The sequence below is a fragment of the Corapipo altera genome, unplaced genomic scaffold, assembly GCF_003945725.1.
Source record: "Corapipo altera isolate COAL_440 unplaced genomic scaffold, ASM394572v1 78, whole genome shotgun sequence".
NCBI classification, from domain to species: Eukaryota; Metazoa; Chordata; class Aves; order Passeriformes; family Pipridae; genus Corapipo; species Corapipo altera.
This window is the reverse complement of record NW_020884904.1, coordinates 262,482-273,229: the sequence shown is the minus strand read 5'-3', so window position 1 is coordinate 273,229 and position 10,748 is coordinate 262,482. Positions and strand designations below refer to the sequence as shown.

At 40.4% G+C, this 10,748-nt stretch overlaps 1 long non-coding RNA gene across 1 annotated transcript; it reads right to left on the bottom strand.

Annotated features, from left to right (window-relative positions):
• Positions 1–3,004: 3,004 nt before the first annotated feature.
• LOC113950946 lies at positions 3,005–10,578 on the bottom strand. Its single transcript, XR_003528937.1, has 3 exons — positions 10,299–10,578; positions 5,116–5,233; positions 3,005–3,085 (listed from the first exon to the last, which is right to left on the bottom strand). It is a non-coding gene; the product is annotated as an uncharacterized LOC113950946 (long non-coding RNA).
• Positions 10,579–10,748: the final 170 nt, after the last annotated feature.

Here is a 10,748-nt window from a genome sequence, read left to right as displayed (position 1 = left end):
CTTTCCCATTCTGTCCACTGAAATGACTCAAATTCCACCTTCTCATCCAAAAAATTAGTTCTGTATTGGGAAAGGTCAAAATTATAAAAGGTTATACCATCTATTTGCCACCCCTACTTGGATCACTTTCTTATTGCAGTTCAGAATATTAATTGGGGAATAGGATCTAAAATGGCACTTGAATAATGTTGTGATTATACAAAAGATGGTTTTTCTAAGCTCAAGGTACAAGATTTTCTTTCTGATACATTAGTCAAGCTTGGTCTGAGCCCCCACACTTTTCTGTAGAAATCTTTGCCAGAAAAAAAAAAAAATCAAACGAGGCATTTCTCAAATTGTCTTTCCTGGAGCGCATCATTCCATTATTATATTTTATGGAACTGACACGCATTGGGATGACATTTGTGCATATTCATTTTCGGATACCATTAAGCTGATATATTTCTAGCTGTCTGTGTGCAAAGCCCCACTGCTGCACAGCGAAGAATCCCAGTTCGTTTGGAACCAGCCACAGAATGAGGCACTTCCCAGCTGCCCGCCCTCCGCACGGGCCATCGATCAGAGCCAAGCTTCCAACTGCAGCGCTTTGCGACAATCTAGAGAGACACCTGCTGGCAATAAAAGGAAAGAGCGCCGACCATTCACTATCAAGAAAGCACTACACATTTAATTACGTGGATATATACTCCCCCATGAAAATGAACTATTCGTGGCTAATTAGAAGCACCCAATCTGCTGAAATCATACATTTACTTTCAATGCACCATTTCCCAGATGCGTCCTGCTTCATTTATGATGCATTTCATCTGTTTATGTTGGATATGATTTGCCACATTACGCAGCTTCAAAAATGTCAGTGGGATGGATGCAGCTTAACACAAGAGGCATTTATTTACTAAAAGGCTCATACATCTGGTTTAAAGTTGGAATATCTGCTCTGAGTGCAAGGTATTTTATAGATACGAGTCCTGTAATTTCAACAAATCAATGACAGGATGCCATCCATTAACTACTTCATATATAGCAATTAATTGTAAATGATCAAGCTTTGATGATACTTTAACTAACGTCATCCACAGCAATGGCATTGGCACCAAAGGAAGTATTATCATTGCCACAGCATCAGGGGGATGACAATCCAGACAGCCTTCCAAGGATGAAGCTAATTTTGCTATAATAGGGACAAAAATTATTTTTAGACAACTTTCTTGTGGGCTATAAAGGGAAAAAAAGAAAGTCCTTAGCCAAGGCTTTAAAATCACATTTATCCACAGCCTTGTTAGCTTGGATTTGTTTAGCTTGTGGTTTAGTATTCATATTTTGAACTTTGTCAAGAGCCAAGGAGCAAAATGTGCTGCAGGTGTTGGCACATTGATGACTGTCCAGCAGAGCATTTCAAATGAACAGCAAGGCACAGAATAACCCACTGCTAGTGCAATACTGCTGATGCAGCTGCCACATGTTTGATTCTACCTACTTTTTAAAATTTCCAGCCTTCTTTTCCCAGCTATGAAGCAATGTCTTTCAGCCCTGCTCAGGAAGGAGCCCATTGTTCCACCACCTGCTGCAAGGTGGGAGAAGGTTCCATAAGGAACAGCTACAGTTCTCTCTCCAGGATTTATCCTTGGGTCTCCAGAAAACCCTCGTGACCAGACTTCCCATTTTCTTTAGGAATAAATCAGATTTCACAATACCTAATTTTTAGAAGCAACACTCTGGAGGGGTACCTTACTACAACACACCTATTCACAAGGTCCTCTTCCTTGTGCCCTCCCCTCTCTTATTTCTTCCTCTTGGTCACATTCACAGACAGTTGTCTGCTTTAACATTTTTGTGACCACATGGCAATAGCCAGCAAGTCTTCACTGTATTTTCCCTCCCTCTACCCCAAAACGTGCTGAAATTAGATGACCTTTTTGCATTTTTGCTACAATTTAGTCCATAAAATAAGAAAACAGCAGAGGTGCCCCAGAATTATTGGAAAGCTCACCTTTCATTGTATTAAGGCATTGAACTATTGTTCAAATGAGTTACTTGAAGTGATAGGAAAACAATATTCCAAGAGGCAGCAGAAAATGAACACTAACAGACCTGACTAAACAGTAAAAAGTCCAAGAAATAATAATGGTTCAGGGAAAATATATTTTAAACAAAGTTAAAACAAGGAGGGGGAAAAAAATCCCTGAGCATTTCCCTTTAGAAGCTTTAAACTGTTTTCAATTATTTTAATAATTTCAGCTACATAATAGAAAAATCATTTCTATGTATATAACTGCAAGAGTCCTCCTAGGCTTCATTTCTAAACCAGTCGTGTGCTAAAAAGCCCAGTCCTACTTTTTGTCATCTCTCTCCCATGTCAGGAGAATTTTAAATCCTTGATTTTCAGAGCTTTACTCCAATTCTTTATATCCACCATGATCCACATCATCATCATATAAACAAAAACCAGGCTTGTTTGTCAAAAGTGACCATTTTACATGACAACAGGTTATCCATCAGAATTAGTACTTCTGAGAGAACTACTCCTCACTTCAGATAATCTGTATTTTTGAATGTGTGCCTGGAGGCAGTTACTGTCTGAAACACACTAACTCTAAATGTATGGATTATAACCTCACTGTTGAGAGACAGGAGCTTCAACCAAGCATGTAGGTGGTTCTCAGGGAGCTAATGATTAAGGTGATCTTATATCTGCTCTTACAGGCAGGAGTACTTGGTGATTTTTTTCAAACTCTTATGTTTATTAAATAGAATTGGCTTGACATGATGATGGATGGCCACTCCTTTAAAAATAAAAAGTTATTTTGTTACTGATTTAGTGTATTCTCTTTTCTCCTCCAGATTCTTTATACATAGGGTTAACCTCTCTGCCAGATCATTTGGTTTTTCATGATAAACTACAGAAGAAATATAAAGAAAGAACTGCCAAATGCACTGCTGCAGCAACCAGCTAGCTGTAAAGTTATCTTCCAGCAGAAGAAATGAGGTCACAGCAGCTGAAGATGGAACTGTAACACAATCCATTTAAGCCATGATATACTATCTATATAGTCCATAAGTCTTCCAAATACTTCAACTGATGGATCTTAAAAAAAAAGAAAAAAAAAAAAAAGAAATTCAACAACTGACCATAACCATCCCAAAAGCCTCAGACATGGCTAAACAATAAGGTCATGATTTTTCCTAAGAAAATAATGGCCCTACTGTAAATCTGTTTTAAGATTCACGTGATTTAAGCTTTTAAAATAACAGAGGAAAGTTAAATAATCAGTCAACATACACCGGTTGCAAGTCCTCTTTATGAAATACATATCTTGTTTGTACACTTTGAGAAAGCAACCTTAAGTGGCTGCAAAGAAAATGCTGCTTTTATCATCATTTCTGTTCATCAATGCATGGCACTCATAAGGGTGAGCAAAGGCATATTGCACTGAAGTACTTCAATGACATTTCTGCCCTGAATCAGCTGTATGGTGAAAATGACTCTTAATGAAACTCATTGTACCATTATAATACAGTTCCACTGCAATCACCGTGCTTTTATGTTTGGCATGAGCCAGTCTCCATTATTCTTAGTTAATGTAAGTAGCATAGATTGCACTTGCTGATATGATTTCACATTCTCTGATAGGACAGGCTGCAGCTCTAAAGAGACTCATTAGTGAGAGACCACACACATTCCAATGCTCCTATAATTAGAAACTATCTACATCTCCAAACTTTGGCAATTCTAATCCTGAGGATAACCAGGATAACCTATCTTTTACAGTAACCATTGGCAAGTATGAAAAAAACTCACTTTATATGCCACTACCATTTACACAGTTCTGAAAATATATTACACAATGCTGACTCTTAAAGATATAGTGAGTTTTAAGCACAGTGCTCAGTCCCTAATTATAGTGTAAACTAAAAAAACCCAAATCTTACAGATTCATGCAAAGGCTTTTTTTGTTAATGCCTATTTGAATTAAGTTATGAGCATATGCATATCCACAGTCAAATCCATCCAAATTTTAGAGGCAGAAAATATCCCAAATAAGCTTTGAGGACCATAGATCACACCTGATACCTGAAAACACACAGATTTATGACAATGTCAACTCCCACCACAGAAATAAAACATTTGGGTGACATGTAGATTCTCTTTCAATCTCTCTCAATTCAAAACAGGAAAAAACAAAATATGCAACCCATGTGAATACTGTTAAGCAAATTTTGATACTGTCAACCCTCGTAGTGCTTATTGAGGCAACATTAAATGGTTCTGCCATAGGAATTTCAAAAGGTGCTGGGAGTATGGCATATGAACAGCCAGGAACAAGGCATGAGACTGCCTTCAGGATTATTCATAAGTTCTATTATTTCAAAGCTGGAATGGATTGGGATCTCGTTATTTTTTTTATGTGGTGAACTGTGCCTTTTTTATGCAACCTTACCTGCTGTGATGACTCATTTTGGTAGCACTGAACCCAGATCTCTAGTCTAATGCTCAGTGGAACTCAGCTTTCCCATTCCACAGGGGGTCTCATTACTTCCTTTAAATTGCCAAGTACACAACTGAAACAATATAGTCTCCAGAAAAGAGAAAGACTATAAAAAATTACATTTCAGAAACGAGGTCATCCTAAAGCTATATTTGGTGGCAACAAACAGGGTTTGACAAAGATTTATGTTTAAAGTAAAAGCACCCATCATTAACTCAGATGCAAATATGACTAATGAAAGTACTTACCTGCTCAATTAATATGCAGACGTTACTCTGCTCTATCAAAATAACTTAATTCCTTCTCCAACATCCTACACATACTCACAGAGAAGCTAAAATGCATAAATCCAAAGAATTTCAAAAGAACTTTTCAGAGAGCCTGCAGGTAGATCAGTTTTTAATGCTGCTTTTATTTCATTTGTAGAACCTGCAGCACTTTGTCTTGTAAAAACGTAGTATCTAAACCACCCCTGAAGCCACCAGATTCCCATTCCCAACACTCCTCAGAAGAACAGGATGCAATGGCAAAGAGGAGAAAACCCTCAAAACATACAAAGTTCCCCCAGTTACCAGACTTGAATGCCTTTGGGCAACTCCTGTTTTCCAGAAAACTTCTTGCTTCTTACCTCATATTGTGTTCTTGGAATAAGGCAGGTGTTTTGAACTCAGTAGCACAGAAATCATCAGAGAGGCAGAGAGTCATGGTTCCTCTGCCAAAATCTCCAACTTCTGTGACTCAACACACTGTAAACACGTACAAGACTGAAACACCAGCACTGAAAAATAGTTTGATTTACACTTTCTAGCCAAACCAGCAGATTTGTTTCATATCCTAAAGACTGGCATAGAGTTACCTGAAGAGAAAATTAAAAATTCATTTCTTACACAGCTAGCGCTTTTTGCATTTCTGCTAATCAGTCCAAATTTCTATTTCAGGCACTTAGTCTCCGGCTAATTTTGTGTTTCAATTGAAAATTCATCTCTTAAAAACTTTTTAATTAGCACTTCTTTCAAGTTGTATAATTGTTAATTAGTTGCTCTCTGTTAATTTTAAGTTTGCTGGCACAGTGCTTTGAGACTTTATAAATAGCCCACTTCATACTGGTTTGTATTATTGTAATGTGGCACATCTAGCAGGGCAGAGATGCATCAGGGAAGGGAGTGGTATTCCTTTGAAATCCATATCACTAATAAATCCTACAGATTATAAACTGAAACCAGTATGAACTTAGTAAAAATAGTTAGATTGTATTATTAGCAAATAATACAGACTATCGTGGTAGGTTAGCCCTGGGTGGACAAGAGGTAGCCACCAAAACTGCTCTATCACTTCCTTCCTCAGCTGGACAGTGGAGAGAAAATATGATAAAAGGCTCATAGATTGATATAAGGGCAGCAAGAAACAACTTACAAATTACTGTCAGAGGTAGAACAGACTTGACTTGGGGGAAATAATTCTAAATCTGAGTAAGATAATGTGAAATAAAAACAAATCTTAGAACACCTTCTCCCCATGCCTCCTTTCTTCCCAGGCTTAAGTTTACCAACAATTTTCTCTACTTCCTCTCCCACAGCAGCAAAAGGGGACAGAGAATGTGGGTTGTGGTCAGTTCATCACACATTGTCACTGCTGTTCCTTCCTCCTCACACCCTTCCTCTGCTCCAGTGGCACCCACAGGAGACAGTCCTTTGCAAACTTCTCCAAACTGGGTCCGTTCCACGGGGTGCAGTCCTTCAGGCACAGGCTGCTCCAGCGTGGGTCCCCCATGGGGTCACAAGTCCTGCCAGCAAACCTGCTCCAGTGTGGGTTCCTCTGTCTGCCAGGAGCCTGCTCCAGTGTGGGCTTCCCAGAGGGTCACAGCCTCCTTCAGGTGCATCCACCTGCTCCAGTATGGGGCTCCTCCACAGGCTGCAGGTGGATCTTTGCTCCCCATGGATCTCTGTGGGCTGCAGGGGCACAGCTGCCTCACCACGGGCTGCACCACGGGCTGCAGGGGAACCTCAGCTCCAGCACCTGGAACGCCTCCCTCTCCTCCTTCTGCCCTGACCTGGGTGTCTGCAGGGCTGTCCCTCTCACACGTTCTCACTCCTCTCTCCCAGATGCTGTTGCACAGCAGTCTTTACCCCTTCTTAGACATGCTAGTGTGGAGCCACCACCAATGGGCACCGTTTGGCTCAGCCTTGGCCAGCAGCACATCCACCTTGGAGCCAGCTGGTATTGGCTCCATTAGGAACAGGAGGAGCTTCTAGCAGCTTCTTCCAGCAGCTTCTCACAGAAGCCAGCCCTGTAGCACCCCACTACCAAAACCTTGCCATGTGAACCTAATACACTTATTAAAATTATTCCAATCTATATTAATACATAGTGGTAGTAGTCACATGTCTAAATCGGGTTTGGGTTGAACAGCACCAACAACTTTTCAAACAGAAACAAGTGACAAATTAGATGCAGTACAACAGTCAAAAAAACATAAGTACAATAGTTAAAAAACACTCTTCTACTCATCATTAAGAAACAGCAAGACAAATATCGCAAATGTGAGAGAAAACAGGCAAAAGGAGCAGAAACAAACAGGGGGAGCAGGAAGGTCACAGCTCACTCCCTGCAATCCCATGCTTTGGAAGTACAGCACACTAGTGCCTGTAGAGATTTTTAGCAGCTTTTCCCCTAGAAAGGAGAAAATACAGCAATTTTTGCTGGAGAATCTCAATCACAGGCAATAAAGGCTGTGAATTTGGGAACTGAAATAAATATATTGGACCATCTGGGAACTCCAACATAATTAAATCAACTAAAAAGGCAGGAAAAAGACAACTAACCTAAAAAGCTAAACTAAAGAGAAGAAATGGTAGAATATCCATGCTGGAAGGCCTCAACTGAGTGTAAAAAAAAGTGATCTACTAGTATATATTTCAAATAACACATTAGATGTTAAATCCAACTTTTTGCAATAACTTTTGATGGTATCTCAGGGATGAAAATTTGTGGGTTTTTTTTAATTGACATAAAAATTCACTGTAAAAGCAGAAGAGCTGTAGCTTTTGTGGCTTTTACATACACGTAAAGCAACTTGTGTGAAAACATGAATTCATGCACATACAACATTCTGAGTATCAGTACTTATTGTCACTAACGCTGCAGAATAACTACTACTGCAACCAACATGAGAATATTTTAGCTGCCCTAAGACTTCATGACTTTAATTCACTATTCTTAGCTTCTCTCGAAAGAAAAGTCTTTCAAAAAGCTTTTATATACTGTAGAAAAGAGGTGGCTGGAATACTGTCACTACAGCCTTTGATGGCTAGATGAGTAAAAGACTTGTTTCTCCAAAATTAACACTTTCACAAGCACTTCAAATATCAGCACTTAAATACACGGAGATGAACGTGCTAAATCTGATAAATCGTGGCACGTTACCCCAAGTGTATGTGTTTGCCTCCCTCTACCGGATCACATGTGTATAGCTACTGGCCGAAAAGCACACACAGACATCTTTTGTGTCAAAACTCCGATCTTTGCATCATTTAAACTCAGGATTAAATCATCCCAATTTTGGAAACAGATTTTCAATGCCCAAAGTGAAGGCACTCGCCTGATCTGTATAAATAAGCCAATTATATCTTTGCTAAGAGCAGAGTTTTTCTCACGTCTCACACCATGACGTTCTTGATGGGCAGAACTGTCTGAAATTCAACGAAGGCAAAAAGGTCCTGCACCTCGGGAAGAATAATCCCACACACCAGCAGAGGTTGGGGGCTGACGTGCTGGAAAGCAGCTCTGCAGAGAATGAACTGGGGGTCCTGGTTGAACAACAAGCTGCCGAAAATCTGATACAAAATGATGAAAGAAAAATGCTAGAAAAAGTGTTATCAGTACCCGTGAAGTTACAACACTTGTATTATGCTTTTTCCTTCAAACATTTGCCTCCTTGGTGAATTCAAGTACCTTCCTCTTACTTCTCAGTGCATTTTTTCCCCTTTTAACCCCTTTCAGCTGAAAATCTACATTCTCTGTTTGAAAAGAGTTACTTTTCTCTTTTCACTAAGACTGATCTCCAGAAACTTAGAACTGCTGCAATGGATCAGGGCCAAGACCAACCTTGAGGTTCTTAGCATTCTACCCCTGCTATTTTGTAATAAATGACCACAACTTCACAATATACGCACACGTGTTAATGAATATCCACATTCTGCCTCTCCAAAATGAAGTACATATACTGGCTTTAACTCTGAAATATTGCACTAATAACTCTTTCAAAATGCTTATCCATAGCTATCCTTGTTTGCCATATAAGTACCTTTAAAACTGCAAGTTATACTGCAGAAATCCTTGACAGTGCAATGGCAAGGCCGTATTTACTCTGCTGTGGTGACAGAAAAGGCTGACAGAAGAAAAAGTTCAAATTCTGTTATTCAAAGTATTACTGATTTAAAAGTATATCAATATTACCCCAAAGTGAATTGCACTCATAAAAGGGAAGCCAAACTAGAGCATAAACAAAAACACATTGAATCAGATTCAAATAAAACAGTAATGTGGTTTGCATGTTCAAAGATAAAAAGGAACTTATGAAAGATAAGTGGAAGCACTGGGCTTTCTGCTGGTTTCAAAAGTCGGGCTCCCTGCAAATCCTGCACAAGCACTGTTTTGCTTTCAAAAGCAACCCAAAAAGATCTAGTTAAGGAAGGGTTATTAACTTTTACTGTACATTCTCAAATTACCATGGAAACAAAACCAGACACTTGCAGGCGCTGTGTCCACCTAATGCCTGGGCTTTCTCCTCACATCATCGCACAGAATGAACTGTGCCAGTGGTTCTTGTCCAATCTACTGACAACTGAGGGGGGGGAAATGTTGTTATCAGACTTCTCGTCTGATCAGTTTTTATTTTATTTTAATTTTTTTTTTCAAATATGTGTGTTCCATTTACAAAATACGCAACCTGTACGGGTATTATACTGGTACTGGAATTTTAGTTATGTAAGCAAGCGAGCTTTGGTTCCAAGTCCGAGCACACTCCCTAAACAGTGCACATTAAAATAAAATACTAAGTGACTCCTGACACTATTTTTCTGTCCCTACCCGTTTTCACGACACTGACTATCACTCTTGGGACATCCGTGCATCTGTAGATCTGCCGAGTTTCAAAACATTCACATCAGTATTGGTTCACAGCACAGAGCACTACAGTTAAAGTACACAGAAGTCCAGGTTCTAGAAAATTTTCCCATTTTATTCAAGGGAAAGCTTTAAAAATAGAATTTACTTCAGAGCACATAGCAGTCGTTTCAGGGCTGTGCATTGTTGAAGTCTGCTCAAGGCTGTGTTAGTAGTGCAGTGGGCTTTTCACTTCGTTTTAAGTGAATTTACCAATTGTAACTAATCTCCACAGCCCCTGCAGTCATCAGTCCTTTACCAGAAGCACTGGTTTAGCACCTCTCTTATTAGGGTTGTCCAAAACACCTCGAATCAGCTTAAATCCATCCCAGAAGTCCTCCTGCTGGAAACCAGAGAGGCTCTTTTTGTTCTGAGCTCCACAGCAGTATTCAGCAATGCCCCACTAGCTGCCCAGGGCTTGGAAGGGAGTTGTCATATTTCATGGAAAGAGCTAAGGCTAAAGAAATAGCAAATAGTAGTAATGACAAATCTCATCCCGAAACACACACAAAAAAATGGAAGATTTTTTTTTTTTTTTTGCGGGGGAAACCCCTACCCCAAAATACCTTATAATCCTGAACATCAGATACGCAGGCCATTAGCTATCCATGAGCAAGCACCCGAAGACGAAATTTTCCCTCATCTCACCACCCACATCCTTCCCTCGTCAGTTCATGGCTCCTTTCTTTCACAAACATCCTGAAAATAAACTTCTAAAAGTTAAAAGACTTTTAGGAGAACGCCTTCCCCGCTTCTTTTACCAAATGCAACCGTCAGAGCCTAACGCGCCCCCGTAACACCACGTTCCCGGCTCAGAAATAAAACCGCTGGGTGAAAACACTTGCCCTTCCACGGAGGAACTCCGCAGCGCCGGGAAAGTGCGCTCTCCCGTGTGAGACAGACCCCGGGAGGTTAAGATCTCGAGACAGAGTTTGGGGGCGAGAAGGAGAGGGAAGGGTGAAGAAGGGGAAGGAACGGGGGACCCGAGACCAGCCCGGGAGGCTCGAGGCGGCGGCGCCTCGGGCACAACCGCCCGGGGCTGGGCCAGGGTTCCTCGGGCACAACCGCCCGGGGCTGGGTCAGGGTTCCTCGGGCACA